Source organism: Notamacropus eugenii, chromosome 4, assembly GCF_028372415.1.
Source record: "Notamacropus eugenii isolate mMacEug1 chromosome 4, mMacEug1.pri_v2, whole genome shotgun sequence".
NCBI lineage: Eukaryota > Metazoa > Chordata > Mammalia > Diprotodontia > Macropodidae > Notamacropus > Notamacropus eugenii.
The window spans coordinates 267,035,472-267,060,583 of record NC_092875.1 but is presented as its reverse complement, the minus strand read 5'-3'; the positions used below and the strand labels follow the sequence as shown (position 1 = coordinate 267,060,583).

General features: G+C 35.0%; 1 protein-coding gene and 1 long non-coding RNA gene across 2 annotated transcripts in view; one reads left to right on the top strand and one right to left on the bottom strand.

Moving 5' to 3' along the window:
- SNTG1 (syntrophin gamma 1) overlaps window positions 1-25,112 on the bottom strand; it is a 1,083,450-nt gene that overhangs the window by 1,033,109 nt on the left and 25,229 nt on the right. The window lies entirely within an intron of this gene.
- LOC140501222 (uncharacterized) overlaps window positions 17,575-25,112 on the top strand; it is a 32,402-nt gene continuing 24,864 nt past the window's right edge. Inside the window, exon 1 of the long non-coding RNA XR_011966101.1 lies at window positions 17,575-17,658. This is a non-coding gene — a long non-coding RNA (uncharacterized lncRNA). The remainder of the gene's footprint in view (window positions 17,659-25,112) is intronic.

The window sequence follows — 25,112 nt, the reverse complement described above, 5'->3', positions numbered from 1 at the left end:
TGGGTTGAATTGAAACAGAATGGGAACTTCATATCCAGTGGAGTGAATATTAAAGGTATGCATTGAACAAAGAAAGAAACTGTTCAAGAATTGTAAATCTTCCATTCACTAAACTTACATTTTCAAAAATGCCTACTAAGTGAATAGCTTTATGCTAGTCAAAGTTTGCATATGGCATCCTTTAAGGAGCTCAAAGAGAAATAAGATGTACAAGAAATGCACAAATAATTATAGTTAATAATAGTATGAAAATAATTCAATTTCAGATAAATGGAATGCTTTCATGTTTGTAAAATATTTTGCTTACATGAACCCTGTAACTGCAATATTTCAAGTCTTATTAGTCTCATTTTGCAGAGACTACTGAAATTTTAGAAGAGTTAAACATCTTCCTCAAGGTCAAATCCTTAGAAATTGCTGAAAAAAGCTTTTTAAATATTTTTGCATCTAAAACTGCTTCACAGAGAGCAAAAGGAATCATTCATTCATATACTACTGCATAATCTGCTTAGAAACCTATCTGTATGTAAAGGCTCCCTGAGTAAATGGTTAACTGGTGCGTATACTGATTTTATTTCTGAACAGGATAACATATTTTGAACCAGAATCAGAACTGTCAACAGAAAAGGAGATGAGGCAGTTTTCTAAGAAATAGAGTGGGTTGTGAAATAATTAATTTGAGGAATGTGAAAGGCTCAAAATTCTTCAGAGCAACATTACCATGCAGTCTGGCAACGCATCTCTTCTGTTGACCTACTCTGTCTTTAGCACCAGCTTAGGACTTACTAGTAGTCTACACTAAATGCATGAAAACCAATCCAATGAATAACAACAATAAAATGCAAAATACTTTGAGTGCAGATGAGAAAGAGATCATTACCATTTGAGGATAAATAGTAAAGAATTCATGAAGAAGGCGTATTTTTGGCCTTGAAGAAGCCAAATTAGGATAAAAGGAGGATAAGTATTCCAAGCATAGTGATTGGTATGAGAAGAGGTACTTTGGTGGGAAAGTAAGAAAAAATGAATAGTCCTATGCAGCAAATTATGGATTAAAAAATAACCTTTGTTGTCTTTGTTTTTCCAGACAGGTATTAAGTAACTGTGCAGGGATACTAAAAAGAGTATAAGAGCACCAAATTAAATAACTTAGATGGTAGAAGTAGTTATAATTATTATTGTATTCAGTATCCCGATTCTAGGTTAGAACAAAATTTCACCAACTCAAAAATGTAGAAGATATTATAATTTCCCCCATTTTAATGTTTCATCATCCTTTCAGTCTAGCATGCTTAACCTTAATTACCAGGCCTATTACTTCTTGTCTTTGCCTCAAAGGAATGCAATAATGGCAACACTTTACTACATATACACCAACCATTCACAGAACTGAGAGCTCTGATTATCACTCATCATCTCACTCTTCTCCAGGCTAAATAACTCCTTTTTCCATAGCCTTGCCTTGTAAGGCCTTTTCTCTTCTCAGCTACAGCTCCTACATGAATCCTACACAATAAAAATTTGAGAACTGAGGTTCTATAGAGTAGTAAAAGTGGAAGACACCAGAGGGAGAACACATCTGAGCTTTTGCAGAGAAAAGCAGGCTGTTAGAAACAGGTTAAAATGCCAAATCCAACTCCTATACCAAAAAATACCTACTTTTCTATGGCCAAATAGACTGCAAAGGGACTAGCATGTATAAATGAAACTTGAAGCAAGTCTGGAATGAGCAAGTCTACCAAATAGTGTAAGGTGAAAGAAGTAATAAATGGCCTAATGAAGTAGAAAAACAATTCAGATGTAATTATTTAGGCTGCCAGCTGTGATCTTCATTAATTTTTATATATGTACAAAGCCACATTCCTCAGCACAATTACCTGATTAAAAAAAAAAAGTTTATACTTAATCAACTGTTGTGAAGGGAAAATCAAATTAACAACCACAAGCAAGGTAAATTAAAGTAAGTGATAAGAAATATGACTAAGTTATTTATAGCTGAGCAGGTCAGTGAGAAAAAAAGCATTCAACATAGGTGAGGTGGCTCATTTTGAGCAAAGCACTAAAAAGTGCAATGGAGATAAAAATAATAACAACCAACTCTCTAACAGTAGCAAGTAACACTGTGACAATCTGCTGATTGTTCAGACTATTGGCAACCCCTCCAGGTCTTCTTTCCAGAGGACCATCCAAATTGACATATCTGCTTCTCCATAGAGCCTTAACATTCCATTTCTCATCTAGAGCAGGCAGCCCTAGCTTTACAGTGTTTTCTGGGATGTTCGTTTGAATTCCACATATCTTTTAAGTGCTTACTATGTTCAAGATATTGGGATTGGTGAAGCACTAGAGGGATTACAAAAAAGAAAAGACTTTTCTCTTAAGAATCTAATATTCCATTGGGGGAGAGAGACAGAGACAGAGAAAGAGATAGAGTCAGAGAGAAAAAGAGAGACAGAGACAGACACAGAGAGAGTGACAGAGACAGAGACAAGGACATACTGATAGAGAGAGACAGAGACACACAGAGAGACAGAGACATAGAGAGGCAGAAAGAGAGAGAGAGAAAGAGAGAGAGAGAGAGAGAGAGAGAGAGAGAGAGAGAGAGAGAGAGAGAGAGAGAGAGAGAGAGAGAGAACTAGAGAGAACTAGAGAGAAAATAGGAAAGAAGGCAAGATCCACAGAGGGTGCAGAAAGTGGTCCTATAGGTGGCTACCAATCTCTGCTCTGAAGGAAGCTAGGAATTCTATGAAGCAGAGATGAGAATGAAATGAATTTCTGGTAAGGATGAACATCTATGAAAAGGCATAGAGTTAGGAGAGAGGATGTCTTAGATGGGAGACAGCTAGCCCACAGGACAGTTTGATTGTAGTAGGGAGAGTGTGAAAGGGAGCAAAGACAATTAACTCTTGAAACATAGGTTTGTGGGAGTGGGGAAATGATAGTGCTAAAGCTACACTCAGTCAATAGAATGAACTAATTGCCACCCTGTAAAGTATAGTTGCCATGAAATATTTTGAACTTCCGTGCTCCTCAAAGTATTTCACAACCCATTATATTTCTAAGTCACTAGGATCACCTCATTTCCTGGAGGGGCTAGTCTGATTCTTGTTCAAAATATACATTATCCAACTCAGAAATAAAATCAGCACACAGACTAGTCAACCATTTAGACAGGCAGTCTTTAATTACAGAAAGCTCCTAGACAAATTACTTAGTGCTATGCTTATGAATATTCCTTTTTGCTATCTGTGAGGCACTCTGGAAAAATGTTTTAATATTTTCAAGAACATTTTGCAAAATGTTGTCTACAGGCTTGGTCTGTAAAACCAAAGCAAACCAAAACTAAAAGCACAGATAAAAAGCATTATTGAGTCATTGGCCTCATTGCCTTGATGTTTCCATAGTACAGAAGAGTGTCACAGGTTTTATATATGTATCTGTGTGTATGTGCATGTGTGTGTATGTATACATATATGTATGTGTGTATGTATAAAATAATTTAAAATGCTAAATTTTATTTAAAGTTTAGTCAAAATAAAGATATATTTTTCCCCACCAAGTACACAGACATTTGAAATCTGCCTCATGGTCTCCCATGAATTTATGCTTATAAATCCCTGAGCCAAAGGCTTTGGTGCTATTTATAGCTGCAAAGAAAAGAAAAAGGGAGCATTTTGCATAAGGAATGACTCAATAGGTATGGTAGGTTACTTTTAAAAGATTTGAAAAGCTTTTTTAGCAGACAGTCATAACTAAAGGGAAGGTAAATGATTGAAATAACATACACATATTTATATCAATTCACATTAAAGAAAAAAGAATTAAGTTTAAAAGCAAAATTCGAATATGAACTTTCAAGATTAAGACAATTTTAACTGTTTCTCTAGGATTTTACATTCTATAGGAAGACAAAATGTGTACACATATTGAAATAAAGAATAGATCTAAGATTTCATTGGCATCAAAATCTTTCCCCACCTGAGGAAACTTTATGTACCAATTCAGATCTTCACATTCTCTGTAATTAATAACCTTAGAGAGTTGCCTAGATCACTAAGAGATTAAATCAGCTTAGTCAGTCAGCAAGAGCTTATTACATGGTTAGACCTTACACTAGGTGGTGGAAATATGAATATACATAGGAGATAGTTCCTGTTGCCAGCAAGAAACTTGTATTTCAATGGAGGCAGACAAGCATTAAAGGGAAACGTAAAGGAGAGGGTGGGGAGAGATGATGGTGAATAAAGACAAGTTTGGCCTAGGCCTCCTCCTTAAAATGGTGGTTCTAGAAAGGATTGGTCAATCAGAAGGTGCCTTCCAATGCTAGAGGTAGACCAGGACTGGAGTGAGTTTTCCATAGTTTAGAAGTTTCTATGGCACAGTAGAAAAAGTCCTATGATAATGAGTCAACACTGTAACCAGAAGAGGAAAGAAAGTTCAAGGACTTGCTCAGGATGACAGAGTCATTATACATGGGAGGCAGGGCTTGAATCTAGGTTCTCTATATTCAAGGTAATTTTTCTTATCTACTAGGTCATGTTGCTTCAATGAACACATATACAAAATATACAAACAAATGTAAATCAATATAAAATGCTCTGACTTTTCAACTCAGAGAAGTCACAGATTTTCTTTTACTCCATTAAAAGTGAAGAAAATATTATGAAAATGTTTTTTGCCTTTGACAAAAATATTTATGACTAGTATTTTATGTTAATGATTGTATTTACCAACTCCTACTTCCATTTAATTTTACCTTTTAATTTGCAAAGGTGCCATTGGTTTTAGGAGACTGAAATAATGTCGATTACATTTACATGACCCAGTCTCAAACTATTTCTTTAAGTATTGTTTGATTCTTGCAAATGTATTTGTCATGTTCATCTCATATTATTTTTCCCCTCATTCATTTTTGATTGAATGATAATGCCAATTATTTATTTCAAGCCACAGCTGACAATAGTTATTTGCATATCAATCTGAAAGTCTCATTACTGAGGTCAATTACACATATACATATACATGAATGCACATACATACTACACACATGCATATAAGAGAATGAAATGATGAGATATATATGCATATATGTATATATCTCATCATATCATCATTTCTTTCTCTCATTCCACGGAATTCAGACAAAACCAGTCATGGAAATAGGCTACTATGGTGCTATTGTTTTCTAACATTTAGTGTATTGTGGATTATTGCTTAGGTGGATAAAATGATTGCCTTTTGTAATTGAATAAAAGTAATGGGAGAAAAGCTCAACTTCTACAGCCTCACTAAGAGCATCTTTTGGATCAATCTGGACAGGATGATGGAAAAGATTTGTTTTCAGCCAGATGGCTATATTTTAAAAGTTTTTCATTCCATATAATTTAGAGATTATGAGTATTTGTTTTGATGACATCTATTTAAATGTTATCATTATATAGATCAATGTTATATTCAGGGGATTGTGGACAATAGCTTTTGCAATAATACCCCAGTCAGGGGTGAGGAACCTGTGACCTGGAAGCCACATATGGCCTTTCTTCAGGGTTTTTGGGTGTGACCTTTTGACTGAGAACAAATCTTTTGATTAAGGGGACTTGTTCTGTGAATTTTAAATTCAGTCAAAGGGACACACTTGAGGACCTAGAGAGTTACATGTAGCCTTAAGACCACAGGTTCCCCACATCAGGTACAGTTTGTTCATTTAATTCCCAATAATATTTTGAACTCTACATTTACAGTACAAGGAATTGTGTATCTTAGTTGTTGTTTTTAACAAAAAGACTTTGATCTACTATCATTATTTTTATCAATGAGAAATTAAGATGGACATGAAAAATATAGGAAAAAAGTGGATAATAGTAGAACACCTGTATGATTATCCAGTGATTTGGTGTGTAGTCTCATTTTGTGATTTAAGTGATGCAAAATTTGTCTCTTATTCACAGAATCATAAGGTCATAGAATAAATGTAGGAATTCACCACAAAGGCCATGAAGTCCAAGGTGAAGAATGATGTGTCACCAACAGACAAGCTACTTGAAATAAGGGAGTTTCATTTTTTTAGCTTTGCTTGCGTAATACGTGGCACATGGCACTTTTAATAATTGTTTGCTGGTAGATTTCTCAAAATAATGATAATTTTGCTTTTATTTTAAAAAGTTAGGAATTTGAAAGTTCAGATATTTGATTTCATTGACATAGTGAACTCCTAATGAGAAAACTTCTTTTACCAATACAAATCAGCAACTATTCTTTGCCCTGCAGTATTAAAGAAATATCTAGGAAACTGAGAAGTTAAACGAATTTCCTAGCCTCACATTGGCTAGAATCAGAGAGCTGGTTAGAATCTAGGCCTTCCTGAATCTCAGGTAAACTTCTCAATCCATACCAAAAATTGCCTTTCATCTTAAGAGTTAGAGAAAGCAAAGTTTTATTGACACATTCATCCTAATATTGTCATTGTTCTTTAAGCTTGATGAGCAAAAATGGTGGTCAGTCTTAAGCTAAATCTCAAGTTGGTGAAATTTGTCTTTAATTTCCATCTTCTCTTGTCTCACCACTAGAAAACACATCATCATCCTTAAACTATCTCATAACTTGTAGGAGGAGAAGTTTTTGCTAACTTCTGTAGACTATTTAACTGAGATAATATGCATTTCCCAGGATCATCCAACATGAGACTAGAAAAGCCATCTAACTCACCCCTTATTTCATTCAGTATCTCTATCAAAACATCCCTAGGAAATGGAACTGTCTAACAGAATGCTCAGAATAATGCAAACTTCCTAGTCCAGATTTGTTTGAAAAGTGGACAAAAGTAGAATGCTGAGGCAATGATTATAAGGGAAGCTGAATTGTTGTAATTGCAATCAGTGGAATGAAAAGAAACAGCTTAATGATGCTCTCTGCCAAACACTGTAGCTTAGCTAGGAGCATCTATAGAAACAGATTAACACTGACCACAAGCTTGTTATGCAAAGGATGCAAGCACTTTAATCAGTGGTTGAACATCCATATGAGAGCTGGGAGCAATATCAGCTTCTACAGAAATTCATCAGTGTGAATTATTCAATATCTTCTCTCAAACCTTATGGAAGTATTAACCTACCTCAAATATCAACCCAGGTTTAAGTCTCCTCCTCATACTGTATAGATATATTTTAAAATAGGAATGAGTAACAACTTCTGCAATTCCAGTCATGTATTTTTATATAAAAGGATCTTTTAGTGCACACAAAAGGTCTACAAAGCATGCCTCCACCTGTGAGAGAGTGATCTCCCAGTTGTAACTCTTCACTACCTCCTCTAATTGCTTTGAACTTACTTATATATTTATGTTTTATTTCCCAGGAAAGGATAAGATTATTGCGAGCAAAGACAATTTGTCATTTTTGTTTTTATTCAATAACTGTGCCTTTCATGTAGTGGCATTTCTTAAGTATTTCTTGAACTGAATTTGTCAAGATGACTTCAACTGAACACCTGTAGTGGAGGGACCACTCTCCCTTAAGGCAACCCATTCCACTATTGGGATGATATAATTATTACTGAAGTTTTATTTTTTTCTTCACATCAAGTTAAAAATTGCTTCTGCAACTTTTATCTGTTGGCTCTTAATTCTGAAGCTAACTAATAAAATGCTTTTATTCCCCATTTTCCATATTAGAGCCCTCCAAATACTTTAAGACAATTGTATTTCCCTAAGCTTTCTGTAAGTTAACCATGCCCATTCACTTTAGCCAATCTTCTTATAATAGGTTCTTGAAATCTTCATCATCTTGATCCCCTCCCCAGTATATATTACAATTGCTCAGTGTCCTTACTGTAATGATTATACCCAGAACTGAATACAATATTTCTGTCCAGATCAGTGTACTCAGTAGAGGTATCCCCTCCCTTGTACTGTGTCTCTAATGCACAATAAGAACTCGGTTTTATTTTGTTTTGTTTTTGCTACAAAGTGCCATTGCTAACTTCTATTGAACCATCCCTCATGAGGCGTAATTGTATCTTAAAATCTGAATGGTCAAAATGAAAAGAAAAAACAAAAAAAAAAAACGTTAGTAAAATTTGTCAGCAAGAAGGAAACATTTGCACGTGAATACATGTTTACAATGTCTCTCAAAGACCCACAGATCATACTACACTGGTAACTTCATATTCTGGCTCCCTTTGTTTGCATGCTCTGCTCTTAAAAAGTTACTTAGAGAATACTTTTAATTTTGACTGATAATGAATTGAATTGTTGTCATTGGATTTCTCACACCCTTAAGGAGATCAAAGGTATCTTACTAAAAAACTTAACTTGCAGATGTTCCCCTGGGAAGGAAATATAGGGACAGTTGATTTTGAATTTATTTTTAAATTCTTGTCAGAGCTCTCCTTACAACCCTAGTCTTCAACTCTGTCTGAAATTAATTGCCTGTTTAGAGGGATTCCTGGTGAAATCTACTCTTCCTTGCAGGATTCTTTTTAAACCTCTATCTGTCTAGTGGAATGCAAACTGCCCCCAAAATAAGATATTTACATTATTTTGTTGTCCCAAAGCTTATGCTGATGAAAAAGGGATAAAGAATTGATAGTTTCCTTTTTCTGGTGGGGAAACTTTCAAATCTCTTATGAAAATAAGTTATGTCATTGCTGTGTTCTAGTTGAATAAGTTGTACCTATCATTATGGCACTTACTAGATATTGGGGAATAGTATACACTCCAAGACATGTTCCTTGCCTCAATGCATTACAATATGAAGTAAAATATTTGGAATACTATCTCTTCAGAGTCTCCCTCTATTAAACTAGCCTAAAAAGATTTTTTCCTCCTCTGAATTCTTATAAAGCTCACTGACTAGGGGCTCTCATTTGATAGAAACCCAAATTAATATTATTTAATATTTCATATGTGTATTACTTGTTTCATTCAAATAAACAATAAGCTCCTTTAAGGGAAGGACACTGTCATTTTCTATGTAAACCAATAGCAGTAGCAGCAACATAATACTTGGATGGATTTCTGATCATGCTGATGTAGGTATCTAATTCCAACCAATGCGTGAATACCTTCACATTCTGTTCAATTCTTATCTTTTTTTAATGTTATTTATTTGGACAACTTTCATTTTAGCCAGCTAGAAGATTGATTTTAAGAATATTCCGTGAGAAAGAAGATTTTTAGCAAGAATCTTTTCAGGAAGCCAATTTGCCTCCAAAAGGAGCCCACTGAACCTACTGCTGACTGTCTTCTAGATCTCCTGCAAATGTATGTATGCTAACAGAACAACACAGACTACCTCATGAGTCATGATAGGTGACCAGTACATTTTTAGTGAATGAAAAAGTGAAGATAATGCTATGTACAAGAAGCAAAAGAGAATGTTTAAACCCTGATTAAACAGCAGGATAAGTAGTTATGTAGGTTATCCTTTTTTGACCTTATACTTCTCTTACCTACAGTCGTGCCTTTGTGCATGAGGAGAAGTGAATAGATGTGAAAGAAAAACTAGCAGTTGATTTTCTCCTTGCACCTACTCTACTTCATGCAGTTATGACTTGTTACAATTCCCCATACCTTTGGGATTTCATAGTGTCAAATGAAATCCTGTGACATGGGTCTACTAGTTTAAATGGACAGTGCCTTTTTTCCTAACTAAATATAAGTAAGAGAGGAAATAGTTAAAGATCTTCAAAGATTTCAAACATGGGAAGCCGGGAAAGTTATGGTGCCATAGAGAGAAAAGTGAAGTCAGAAGGAGGGAAAAGTTTGAGGAAGCAGATAGCACCATTAAGAGAGACTGAACATGAATTGAAAAAAAGATTCCTGAGGCACTTTCTTTTTTTGATTTTTTTAAGATTTATTTATTTATTTTAGTTTTCAACCTTCATTCCACAAAATTTTGAGTTCCAAATTTTCTCCCCATATCTCCTCTCACCCCACCACAAAACACCAGGCATTGTGATTACCCCTTCCCCACATCTGCCATCCCTTCAACCACACCCCTCCCTTCCCTTATCTCCATCTTCTCTCTCATCTTATAAGGCAAGATAAATTTCTACACCCCATTTCTCAGTTGTATGCAAAAACAATTTTCAACATTCGTTCCTAAAACTTTCAGTTCTAACTTCTCTCCCTTCCTCCCTCCCCACCCATTTCCACTGAGAAGGCAAGAAATTCACTATAGGCTGTATATGTGTAGCTTTGTAAGCGAATTCCATAATAGTCATGTTGTGTCAGACTAACTATATATACCTCCATTCTATCCTACCCGTTATTTATTCTATTCTCTCTTTTGACCTTGTCCCTTCCCAAAAGTGTCTACTTCTAATTGCTCCCTCCTCCCATTGTCCTCCCTTCCATCATCCCTCCCACTTATCCCCTTCTCCCCTACTTTCCTGTAGTGTAAGATAAATTTTCATACCAAATTGAGTGTGCATGTTATTCCCTCCTTAACCCAAATGTGATGAAAATAAGATTCAATTTTTCCCCTCTCACCTCCCCCCTTTTCCCCTCCATTGAAAGAGCTTTTTCTTGCTTCTTTTATGAGAGATAATTTACCCCATTCCATTTTTTCCTTTGTCCTCCCAATATATTCCTCTCTCACCCTTTAATTTTATGTTTTCAGATATGATCCCTTGCTATTCAACTCACCCTGTGCTCTGTGTGTGTGTGTGTGCATGTGTGTATATAATGCCTCCAACACCCCAAATACTGAGAAAAGTTGCAAGAGTTACAAATATTATCTTTCCATATAGGAATGTAAACATTTCAATTTTAGAAAGTCCCTAATGATTTCTCTTTTCTGTTTACCTTTTCATGCTTCTCTTGATTCTTGTGTTTGAAAGTCAAATTTTCTCTTCAGCTCTGGTCTTTCCATCAAGAACATTTGAAAGTTCTCTAATTAATTGAATGGCAATTTTTTCCCCTAAAGTATTATGCTTAGTTTTGCTGGGTAGGTGATTCCTGGTTTTAATCCTAGTTCCTTTGACTATTGGAATAACATATTACAAGCCCTTTGATCCCTTAACGTAGAAGCCAATAGATCTGATATTATCCTTATTGTATTTCCACAATGCTCAAATTGGTTCTTTGTGGCTGCTTGCAATAATTTCTCCTTGATCTGGGAACTCTGGAATTTGGCCACAATATTCCTCAGAGTTTCTCTTTTTGGATGTTTTTCAGGAGATGGTCAGTGGATTCTTTAAATATTTATTTTACCCTCTGGTTCTAGAATATCAGGGGAGTTTTCCTTGAAAATTTCATGAAAGATGTTGTGTAGTCTCTTTTTTTGATCATGGCTTTCAAGTAGTCTCATAATTTTTAAATTGTCTTTCTTGTATCTTTTTTCCAGGTCCGTTGGTTTTACAATGAGATATTTCACATCATCTTCTTTTTTTTTAATTCTTTTGGTTTGTTTTGTAATTTCTTGGTTTCTCATAAAGTCATTATCTTCCATCTGCTCCACACTAATTTTTAAAGAACTATTTTCTTCAGTGAGCTTTTGAACCTCCTTTTCCATTTGGCTAATTCTGCTTTTGAAAGCATTCTTATCCTCCTGGACTTTTTGGATCTCTTTTGCCAATTGGGTTAGCATATTTTTAAAGGTGTTATTTTCTTCAGCATTTTTTGCATCTCCTTCAGTAAGCTGTTGACTCACTTTTCAGGATTTTCTTGCATTGCTCTCATTTCTCTTCCCAATTGTTCCTCCACCTCTCTTTCTTGATTTCCATGGCCTGAGACCATTGCATATTTATTTTGGAAGTTTTGGATGCAGAAAACTTGATTTTTTAGGTCTTCCTCTGAGGATATGCATTGTTCTTCCTCATGTAAAAGGATGGAAGAAAATATGGAAGAAAATACCTGTTTACCAAGAAAGTAACCTTCTGTAGTCTTATTTTTTCCCTTTTTTCTGCATTTTTCCAGCCAGTTACTTGACTTTTGAGTCCTTTGTCAAGAGGGGAGTATACTCTGGGGACCTGTAAGTTCTCAGTTCCTCCATGGTGGCACAATCAAGGGAGAGGAGTAAACTCCTCTCCCTGGACAGTGCTCTGGTCTGGGAGTTAGCAAAGATTTTCTGTCCAGGATCTGCAAGTAGAAATCCCTTTTCAGAACCTCCAGCAGCTCCACCACGCCAGCCACCATTCTTCCTCACTCCTAGCTCACCACTCAGGGTTAAGACCCAGATCAGCAGCTCAATTCCTTCACGCTCTTTAGGCAGAGGACTCCAAAGATGGAAACTGCTGCCACTACAGGCACAGCCATTTGGGGCTGGGGCTGGAGAAGACCCTGCTCTCTTCTCACCCAGGTGAAAAAGCTTTCTCACTGACCTTTGAAGCTGTCTTTGGCATTTGTGGGTTGAGGGATCTGGGAACTGCAGTTGCTCCCTATGATTCCACCCCTGAGGCCTACTCAGGTCCTGTTCCTGATGGTGCCACGTGGCCATGGCTGTGCTGGGCTCCATGGGCTGCACTCCACAGGCTATACTCCACTCCACACCCTATGCAATAGACCTTTCTTGTTGGGTTTCCAGGCTGTCGTGGGCTGGAAATCTCTTTCACTTTGTTGTTTTGTGGCTTCTGCTGCTCTAGAATTTTTTAGAGTCATTTTTTACATATATTTTATGGGCTGTGAGGGAAGACTTAGAGTAGATGCGTCTTTTTACCCCACCATCTTGGTGCTGCCCCTCTGAGGCCCTTTCCATGAGAAAAGAGAAACATATGCAAGGGGAAAAAACTTGAAAATATATACATCATCTCCACTTTTATATTCCCTGATTCCCCTTAAAGTACAATACAGTCATCTACCACAAAGGCTTTCCTGATCCAGTTAGTAGTCTTCCTACTCTCAAATTTTACTGTATAATAGCTTTGTATATTGGATGGGGCCATGAAGACCAATTCAAGTCATACATGTGACACATATTGGTTATGAGAGATGATCTTTCAGTCTTCTAGACAGCTGTCTATGATTTTTCCATTGCAGAGAAGAGGCCAATCTGTATTGAAAGAGGGAGATTTCTCACTTAAGGGTTTCCTTACATTCATGAAATCACAAATGCTATCGTTATGCCTATATTTTTTATTTATCTATGTGTGTATTGTATTCCAAGTACAAAATATCCATTTAGAGTCAGAATTCTTGCATTTAGCATAATACCTGCACCTAGTAGGCAGTTCATACCAATTTGTTGCTTCAGTTAATTGGCTTCTTTAATGAAAGTTAGATCTAAATATGAAGGAAAACTTCAAATACAAATGAGAGAGTAACACATAAATTCTAAGTAAGTCTAGGAAAGCAAGATTTTATAACTGACAAATTTTAAAACCCCTACACAGAAAGCAGCAAAAAAAGTTAAATTGCTTGTATTGAACAAGGTTACATATAAGGTTATACAAATTTTTCTTCATTTTATTCAGTTTACATTAAACAATTTTATAGATAGTGCTATATTCTAATATTATAATCCTATTAATATATAACATTCTATCCTACCTGAAAACCATATTTCAAGTTCTTAGGTGTAACATAAAAGATGCAAGTTAAGTTGGAATTGTTGCAATCATATTTTTATGAGCAGTGACTTTGAAGGGTTCTGATTTACATATAGCTTTCCATTAGAGCCTGTGTGTGTCACATTATATTTCAGACTACTGGGCAGACTTTATATGAGAACTTGTGCTGAGAACACAGGCAACTCATCTTTTGAATTGATATTTGTTACACTTTATAAAGTAGTGACAGCTTTAATTTTGTTTTTGCAAATCTCCACATTTTGGGATCTTCAAAGGTTCCCATGCACTATGTTATACCATCTGACTTGGAGCAACTGAGATATTTTAACTAGACTAAAACCTCAGCTATGGGATTCTAGAATGTTTATGATTTTTTTGTTCATTTTTACTACTGATGGTACCCAATTGCATATACTCATTTTTTTTCTTCCTTATTTTTCTCCTGTATTTCTGTTCCTCTGTCTTATCTCTTTCCACCTTAGTTTCAGAGGGGCCATCATTACTGCCAAATGCAACTTAAAAGGGAAGACTAATCTAGACTCTTACACTACTATGTTTACAATTTTCCAAACAATATTTCTAACCTAAATGATGTCCTCCTTCCAATCCATATACCTGTCAGAATAATTTTACTTATGCAAAGGAATGATATAGGAGCATATGCATCCTTATACATGAGCATTTACTCATGTTTGTTTTCTTTGTTTGTTTACCAGTGTTTTCTGAATAAAGTTCAAACCACTATCTCTAACATTCTATGTCCTCAAAAATTGATGTCATCTTCCCTTTTATGACATATTTCTCATCATTCCCCTCCTCAATTCACTCTTTGCTCCAGAAAACTATACACTTGTCTTTACCATACTTTTCTCTCTGAATATATACTTAAATTTGAAGCTCCCATGTTTTTGCTCATTTTTATAAATACACAGAATACCCTTAACCTCCATTTCACCTGCTGGATTCTGACTCATTCTTTGGAAGTTATTTTGGTATAATGGAACAAGTACTGGATTTGGAGTCAGATGTGGATTCAAATCCAGACTGCTACCTACTTTCCCTGATTTTTGGAAGTTTCCACTTTTCTAGAACTCAATTTCCCCATTTGTTGATGAGGGAACAGAACTCAATCCCTTTCTAAGTTGTATTAAACATTTAAATCTATCCACTTCAATTTACTCTTTCTTGATCCTCTTTGTCATCAATAATATTCCCCTATACATATCAATTAGCTTTTTCTTTTTCATCTCTCCTGTCTATTAAATTTTCTTCATATAAGTTTCCTTATTTTCTTCACATTCTCTTATCTCCCTATCAAACTTTAAGCTCCTTAAAGGCAGGGATCTTATCTATTCAACCTTTATATTTCATCAAATGTCTTACCAGTGCTCTGTATGCATTAGTCACTTAATGAATGTCTCTAATTTCACTTTAGCTTCATTCACATATAAATTCATTCACTACTCAAAACTTCTGGCTGTTTGGATTACTTCCATTGCTAAATGTTCTATCTTTCATTATTTATGTTTTCCCAACCTGCCAACTTACATGTTTAAATAAGATGGGATCAACAAGATTATGTTATATTGTGAGAATTTAAACTCAGTTTCCTTTTTAAATCCTAAGTACCCACAATAAACTTAGACATGAAAGGAAAGTTGTTATACCTTACAATATGGCACATAAACAGACTTTGCATGTTGCCTAACTGCACAACAAAATAACTGCTCTTCTAATGGTGGTCAATGTTTTCTTTTTAATTCGTTTTCTAAGCCATCTGCTTACTGAGAATCTCTTTTTAGGGTAGAATTTTTAAATTTTTTGGAATATTCTTATATATACTATCATGGTGGAATGCTTAGCAGATTTTTTCTTACTGCATTTATAACTCATTAAGTATTTTTATAACTTAACAACCCTGAGTATCCACTTTGTGTATTCAAAATCATCATCATCATAATCATTATTATCACACTATGATATTTACCTATATTATGCAAATATTTACATTTATGATCCTAACTTATGACTGATATTAATAACCATAGGGTCACAAAATATACTCACATAGTTATATATTTCAAAGCATCATACATAATTTTGAAATATGAAGAATAGGAGATATGTCAGAAGGTAGTATTTAACTATATTAAATTCTTTTTTATAATCAATCTAATAAGTGTAATGAGATCTTGTATTTTCCACATTTTTAAATCAATTGTATACATGCAAAGATATTTCTTCTGGAACATTGCTTCTGGAATCTTCCTGTGTTTTACCAATACCCTCAATGATAATGCCTTTAACACACACATACACGTTATTCTCACAGACATTTTATATAAATAGGAAAGAAGATATGTGGTTTGGCACTTGTTTATGTTCCTTCAGTGATATTACTGAGTTATACCTCTTTGGGAGTATAAATTAGAGACATCCCTTCTCCACCCCCACCCCCCCACACACATACATGCCTTTGGTATCTTCCTCCTTCGGATATCTCAATATCAGAAAAAAACAGAAAAACTCATATCCAAAACATTAATCACTGTCAAGGAGATTAAATACAGAGTTCAAGTAAAAGTTATTCCTTATCAATCACAAAATTATAGCATTTCCAAGATAGGGAAATTGCCATCAGCATTTTCCAACTCATACACCAAAGGAATTATCTCATTCTCCATATGTTTTTTTTTTTTCTCCTGCCAGTGAGCTGCCTGCCTACTCTGAAGAAAATTATGCTTTGAAACCCTCCTTTCCTTTACTGGTGACCCCCTCACCTAATAGGAGGAATCTCAGCATGCTTTACTTCAATCCTGACCTGAGTTACTCTCTGGACTTCTCCTCCTTGCCAGCTGCCTTTTCCACCTGCAGGTAAAAATTTCCACTGCACCTACTGACTCCTCTTTATGTACTGTCTTCTCAGACTAGAATGCAAGCTTCTCAAAGGTAAGGATCATGTTTTTGGTTAATTTGTATTCCTAGCACTTAATGCAGTACCTGGAACTTTTATTCACCTACTTTTTTATCATTATCATGTGCTTGACAATTGGTCTTCTAATCTCTGATTGAAGCTCTCCATGCAGCAGAAAATACCTCTCAAAGCAAGTCATTCCACTTTTGAATAACTCTAAATTTGAGAGAAGTTGTTTTTTTCTTTCTGATATAAAGCCTAAATTTGCTTCCTTGTAACTTCCATCCATTTCTCATATATCTGCCTTCTACTGCCAGACAGAAAAAGTCCAGTTATTCTTCCACATGATATCCTTCCAAATATATGAAAGCAGTTAACATACCGCTGCCCAACCCCAAGTCTCTTTTAGAAGGCTACACTAAAACTGATCAGTTCTTTCAATTGATATTTATCCTTCAGGCTGAAATTCAAGGATGTTCAATGTTTTTACCTTTCTTCAGACATTCTCCAGTTTGTTTACTTCAAGTCACTGAGCATTTATTCATCACCTAATATGGATCAGACACTGGTAAATACAGGAATGCAAAAAAAAAAATTAAAAGACAGGAGGGAGACAATTTCAGGCATGAGGCATAGACAATAAAAATGGATATGATCAAAAGATGGAGTGTCTTGTGCAAGGAAGAGCAAGCAGGTCTGTGTCATTGGATTGCAGAGCACAACCAGTGAGTAAAGTGTAAGAATACTGGAATTATATGAAGGGATAAGGTTATAAAGGTGAGAGGATTTTATATTTTATCGTGGAAGTAATAGGGAATAACTGGAGTTTGTTGCATCAGGTAGGGAATGTGAGGGGCGCTCTGGACCTGGGCCCCCTGAGTGGATAGGAGATGCCCAAGAGTCTGGACCTGCTGACGTGGCTTTGCCACGGTGGCACTGCTGACGCGGCATTGCCACGCTGGCACTGGGGCGGCTCTACTGGACTGGGCTGGGCTCCGCCCTCAGGGAGGAACTGGGGAGGGGCTTACCCGGAATAGGAGGGCGAGTTCTGGGTGATTTAAGGCACAACACGGAAGGGGACGGGGGGGGGGGGGGGGGGGGGGGGGGGGGGGGGGGGCTTTCTTGCTGACCGTCATGTAATAAAGCTGCTCTTACCCACCTCCGGTGTTCTGCCTAGTGATTCTCCCCTCGACCCCCCCCCGAGGGGAGCCAGAGATGTCTGAAGACCCTTGGGCAGGGTGAGTTGATGCGGTAATTAGGGCTCTGCCCCTAACAAGGGAAGACATGATCTGAATTTCACTTTAGAAAGATAAATTGATTGCCAAATGAAGGGCAGACTAGAAAGGGGAAATATTTGACTCAGGGAGACCCTCTATAAGGTTATTGTGATAGTCAAGGCCAGACATAGTGGGAGTGTAAGAGGAGAGAAGGGAGAGTATGCAAGAGATGTTACAAAGGTAAAAGCAACAAGTCTTAGCAATATATTGGATATGAATAAGACTGAAAAGTTGATGATGACAGCAGGACTGTGAGCCGGAGTGGCTGGGAGGATGATCATGTAATAAGGAAGCTAGAAAGAAGGGAGTCTTTGGCGGGAAAGATGATTAGCTCATATGCCCAAAAGGCAATAAACTGTGCATACTCTTTGATCCAGCAATACCACTACTGAGTCTCAAAGAGATCATAAAAAGAGAAAAGTATCTGTATGTGCAAAATTATTTATAGCAGTTCTTTTTGTGGTAGCAAAGGATTGGAAATTGAGGGGATGTTCATTGATTGTCGTCTGTGAAAGTAATGGAATACTATTGTGCTATAAGAAATCATTAGCATGCAGATTTTAGAAAACATTGGAAAGACTTACATGAACTGATACAAAGTGAAGTGAACAGGTATGCAATAACAGCAACATTGTATGATGATCTACTATTGAAGGACTTAGCTCTTCTCAGCAACACAATGATCTAAGACAATTCCAAAGGACTCTTTAGAGAAAATTCTATCCATATCCAGAGAAAGAACTGAGGGAGTCTGAATCCATATAGAAATATAAAGCATGCTATTTTCACTTTATTTATTTTTCATTTTTTTCTTTTAGTTTGTTTCTTCTTTCAGGACATAACTAATAGTGAAATATGTTTCACGTGACTTCACATTTATATCCTACATCAAATTGCTTAATCTTTTAAGGAAGGAGGAGAAGAGAAAGGGAGAGAAAAATCTAGAATTCAAAATGTTTTAAAAATGAATGTTAAAAATTGCATTTACATGTAATTAGAAAAAAATAAACACTTTTTTGAAAAGTTTATTGGACCAAAATAAGATTAGCTCAAATTATTTCAAATACGTTAAGTTTAAGATATCTATGGGACAAGCAATTTGTGGAATCCAATAAACAGGTTCAATGTTTTAACCTGTTAACATAATTATCTCATTAACTGATTTAGTCATCCTCCTCAGCTTTGTGTCATCTGAAAATTGTGTAAATTTATTATCTACACATTTATTTGAGTCACTTATAAAATGTTAGGGTCAAGCAAAGAGTCAAGTAGAGATATCTGATGAATGGAATGATAATGTCATGTTGGCTCTTTTTAAATCACTACTCCCATTTGTAAATTTTTACCAATCAATTCTTTAGGGACCTGTTCTAGAATTTTCCCAAGAATCAATGGCAGACTCAGATTGTTTGAGATCTGAATCATTGGAAAAAATACTAATAGTGATGCAATAATGGATCTGAATATTTAAATATTTGAATTGGCAACTAAATTTTACTGCTGGGGACAGGGGATCAAAACATTATTTCATTTAAGACCCTTGAATTTTCATAAAAAATGTGAAAAGAAAATTTCAGTGACTTAGGTGTCCTTAGGTGACAATTAAAGTAGAAGAAAATAGTTCTTCACAGGAGCCCACTTCTTTTGCACATCCACTTAGATAATCCATTCATAATATTATAAAAATAAGTTTCATTTATATTGAATTGTAAGGTTTACACTGTGTCCTACAGACATCTCATTTTATCCCCAGAACAGGTCCTATTATTATGTAAACAAATGCAAAAATTATCCTCATTTTACAAATGAGGAAATTCAGACAGACTTTGACTTGCATAAGCTAAAGTTTGATTTTATATTAAAATTATTGATTTCATTTTTTATATTACATTGCTTTTCATATTATTGTTACTCCATGAGAGGTCTCTGGAATTAAGCAAAAGAAGCACTACAGTGACCACATCTGAAAGTGCATTCAACATTCTACATCTGTAACATTGTACTAATACATTTCCATAAAAAAAGTAATAATAAACAGAAATTTATTTTCTCTATCTTGCACGCCTACCATTTCGTTTAAAATAGAGAAAACATTTTTTAATTGTTTGTAACAAATAGTCATAGTCAAGCAAACCAAATACCCTCGTTGGTCATATGTCTCATTCTAAATTCTAAGTCTTTCTACCTTTCTGCCAGGAAGTGGACAGTGTGTTTCATCAATCCTTTGGAATTATAGATGATTACTATGTTTATTATAGCTTTATAGCTTCCAATTTTCTTTGCCTTTAAATAATTGTTCTTGTAGAAATTATTCCACTGGTTCTGCTCATTTCATTCTTCATTAGCTTATAAAAGGTTTCAAAGCTGCCAATTTTTATAATATTGTTATTGTATACATTGATCTTTGATCTTGCTTGTTTATTTCAGGATACATCTCTTTTTAAAAAATCTTTCCATATCTCATTGAAATCATGCATTTCCTCCTTTCTTATTGTATAGTAGTTTTCCATTATATACACAACTTATTCAGATATTCCTCATTTTATGGCTATGTTTCTCAATTTTCCACAACAAAGAAAGTTGTTATGAATATTTTTTGAACACATAAGAACTTTTTCCTATTTCTTTGATCTCTCTAGGAAATAGACTTATCAGTGATACATTTGGGTCAAAGGGCATGTATTACTTAGTAACTTTTTGTACCTAATTCCAAGCTGCTTTCCAGAATGGTTGTACCTACCCATCTATCTATGCTTTTTCAACAGCCCTTCTAACATTAATTATTTTCAATTTCTTGCTGTCTTTTTCAGATCTTTATAAAATTTATCAACAGGCAAAAGGCTCTTACTCTTATATATTTGATTCAGTTATACACACTGATATCTATGTATGTGTATTTATGTATGTATATATGCATGTATGAAATGATTTATTTATTTTTTTTTCCCAAACAAATCCAATAAACCTGAGGCTGAATTGGAACTCAGGTCATCTTGCCATATCCACTGCATGACTTAATTGTCTCTAATACTCCCACCAAAAAAGTGCAGCATCTTAGAACCACATAAACTTAGAAGGCACCTTAGATGAAATCCCCTCCAATACGCACCTAAATGAATATTTCTTCTCCAGTACATTAACAAGTTATCAAGAGTTTACTCAAAGAATTCAGTGAAGAGTAAACTACTATCTCTATAAGTCCCCAGAAAATAGGCATAGTTGTAAAGGTAAAATTGCATGTTATATGTATAGGTCTAAAAAGTTATATGTAACGGAAGGCAGTGATATTCTCATAAAAGAAACTTTTTTCCCTTGGAAAAATCTGTTATATTTTCTGTATGACCTTGAATTAAGAAATTTTAGATCTAGAAGGGCTACAAACTAATCGTGGAAAGGAATATCAGAAAGAATTCTACTCCCACTATTGTCCAAGAATCACTGCTACAACATATTGTCAAGCAGCCATCTAATCTTTGCTTAAAGATCTCTACTGATTAGATCTAGGTACCTATTACCTTTTGAGATATTTCCAATTCTTAGGAAGGTTTTTCTTACATCAAATATAATTTTTTTCTCCTTTCATCCTTCATCTATTGCTCCTAGTTCTGCCCTCTTGGGCCATATACACTAGACCTAATACATTCTCCGTGATAAACCTTCAAATATACAGTCAACCATCATACCTCCATTAGTGTCCTCTTTTCCAGGCTAATCATTCTTCATGTCTTCAACCATTCTGTATGTCATATTCCAGTCCACTTCACCTGGACTTGAACCTGCTTATTAATACTTTTTCTTCAATTTGATATCCAGAAGAGATCATAATTTTTCAGGTTTTTTCTCACCAGAGAGAGTAAAGAGGAAACAGGACCTTCTTAGTCCTGGAAACTAGGCTTCTCTTAACACAGCCTAACCATACTTTTGCTTTTTTTGGCTACCATGTCACACTTTTGACTAACATTAAATCTGCTGTCCAAGAATACCAGAGTATTTGAGATTAACTTTTAACTCTCATGCTTCTCCCATATCAGACTTGTGAATTTGATTTTTTAAAAACCAAGTATGAAAATTTTCATTTATCTCTGTTAAATTTCATCAATATTACTAGTATCATTTGTGATTTCTATATTTTTAGCTAGCATGTGCAATATCCTGCCCAACTCTGTGTCTTCTGAAAATTTGAATAGCACACAATCTATATCTTTATCCAAATCATTGAAATATTGTTAAACACCACTGAGCTGAGCACAGATGCCTGGGACACTGTATTAAAATCTCCTCTCCTTATCCCCAGAAAGGGGATTGGTTTTGTCTACTGCATTGACCATCAATGGAAATCTTCACTTAGTCTTCCATCTTTCAGGACCTTGGTAGCTACTGAAGCAACAATATTTATTTGTCTCATATGTATATGGCCTACTTCAAAGAACATCAGAAGACTAGTATTTTGTTTCAAGTTTGACAGTGTTACAGTGAAAAGAGTACTCAATCTGGAATCGGCGAATCTAAGTTCAGAATGTTGGTTCTACTGTTTAGCAACTGCTTCATTTCTTACATAAAATGAAAATGTTGAATGGGATCATTTTAAAAGTCATTTTATGGCCTAAAATGAATTATTTCTACCTTTTCTTCTGACATTTGATGTTAATTTCCTTGAATGAAATGATTGCATTCTCTAGAGAGAGCATTATGAAGTGGGAAGAGAATTCAGTTTGGAAAAAGAGACCTCAGTTTGAGTCTAGGTATTAGTCATACAAAATTGGGCAAGAGACAGCACCCCTCTGACCGTCAACTGAACAAAAACCAGAAGTCAGCAGAATGCTATGTTTAGCTGCCTCTACCTTCAGTACCCTACTCTTTTTATATGAGAATTCAGAACTTTTTGGCAGATTCAGCAAAAGCTGAATTCTAATGACAATACTGAATGTGACAGTTGCTCAAAAAGATGTGATCTCTCCTTTCTTTTTTTTGAGAGAATATGGAGAATTAAACAAATGGTTGAATTTATGCTTTTCTATCACACAATAATCTAGCTTTATAACATGTTGGTAACATGTAGAGAAGCTGAAATTTTTCATTCTGATAAAGATGCAGCCAAAATTCCACAAGTGTAGGGGCGGTGATTCATTTAACTGTGTCACCCATTAAAACTTTGTATTATATTAAGGTATAGTGACATCTCTCTTCGTAGCATATGCAAAAAAAAAATAACAGAAATGTTAGAAATGCAGGGACACATGTTATTTTAACAAACTGGTATATTGATCTTACAACATTTTGTAATAGTTTGTCACAGTATCATCTGCTAAACATTCAGTGCTAATCATTTTATAGCATTCTTTATTAAATGTCATTAAAAGCTGCAGCTGCATCTTGTAATCGTTTCCTAAATATAAAGACAGCATTTATAAATGACCTCTTTCTTCAAAAGTACTGCTACGAAGGCTACAGATTCTTTGTAGGAAGCCAGAGAGCTTTTATTCTCCTAAAATGCTAAGTAATTCATTGAATGCCAAGTGATTTTTTTTAAGGCTTCACTCTGGATCTCTTCCAATGTCCAACTGCTGTACTCATTAGTTCTGGTTATAATATAGACTCAAGGTAGTCAGAACTTTCATATATTCAGGTGCCACCTCAGTTCTTAAGGATTCAGTCTTTTAATAGCCATTATGACCAATGCTGGACACACTTAAAAAGGTTCAAGGATTTGACTCACATAAATCCAGTGAAGTGTGGATCTTGGGCCAAGTATTTCAAGGCTTTATACTGACCAAATAGACTTACATTTGTTATTGGATTTTTGTGATCAAGATTAGGAGAAATTATCCAAAGATTTAGTGATTGTGTTTTCTTTAAAAAAATTAAATAAAGCCACTTTCATATCTATATCTAAAGATATAATCTCCAAATAAGAAATTACAAAAGATGGATAGATAAATAGATAGATGGGATTTGTTTTGTTTAATTTTTCTTGAAAATATTAGGATTTTTTTTTCTTTTCTCAGTGAGAAGGGGAGAGATAGGTCATAGAGAAAATAAATGTGTTAATAAAAAAATTAAAATGTGCAGAAAGAAAAGAAAAAAATGTGCTTGGTTAAGATTTATAAATGAAGACATTAGTTTGTTATTCTCTGGCATTAACATAGTTCTTTTTTTCAATGAACTCATCTCTTTGAAACCATGACTGTGAAATATTTGGCAGTGAGCCACAATGGTATGGTGGCTATAAAGCTGACCTCCAGTGGGGAAAAAAAAAAAAACTGACTTCATTTCAAATGTTGTCTCCTACACTTAGAGGCTGAATTACCCTAGGAAGCAAATCTAACCTCTCAGCGCATGACCTGAATTTATAAAGAATGCCTCCTCACCCAGACGTTTCATATGCCAATAAAATTAAAGATAACTATACTAAAATTTAGCTATACCTATTCAGAAGACAAATTTGCCAGGCGTTGATTTAGTCAATCAAACAACAGTAAACATTTGAAAAATGTAAAATATAATAGTAATAACAGCATTTATATAGCACTTTAAAGCATGCAAACCACTTTATACAAATTGTCTCATTTCAGACATCCAGGATAAGACAGTAGTTTGGGTTGCTGATTATGAGGGAAAATCCTCAGAAAGAAAACAAAAAAAATATTTTAGTATTTAAAAATGTCATCTTCCATTTCTATTAACAGCTATGTAGGCTCAGGGTACAGGATCAGTGGTAAATGCTGAGACCAGAAGCATTCAGAGAGCTGCACTGCCATCCAGAAGGTGAAGAAAGCAATGGCAAAGGCTGTTGACTTCAGTAGACCTTACTCTATAACTTAAAAAAAAAATCTTCTCAATATTAACCACAGGCTTCACAACCTACATCTAGATTTAGTTTGTGTTATCCTTAATAGTGTTGATTTGTATATAGAAACATCTCTGAATTTCCTAAAACTAGTAAGTTTGGTATAGTCTTTTATGTGTTATCCCATTCTAGGTATTTATAATCCCCAATTTTTTTGGATGAGGAAACTGAGTCTAAGAGGGGTGACATGATTTGTGTATAAAAAATATAGTATATTATATATATATATATATATATAAAATGTTATGTTATATTGTATTGTATCTTATCACATCACATCACACTGCAACTACTAGGAGATGGTTTAAACCAGATATCTGTGGACACCAAGCCCAGTACTCTAGATTCTCTACCATACTGCTTTTCCACCAAGGAAAGAATCTAAAAAGAAAACCATTTTGTCCTTTACTGCTGAATTTGTCTTCAGTTGAGCATTTTATAGATAAAACATTTTAGAGATTGAAGAGATATTACTAAGCATCTAGTCCAACTTTCTCATTTTCTAGATGAAGAAACTGAAGTCCAGGCCTCAAGCCATAGAAATACAGAATATAAAAGTTGAGAGAGA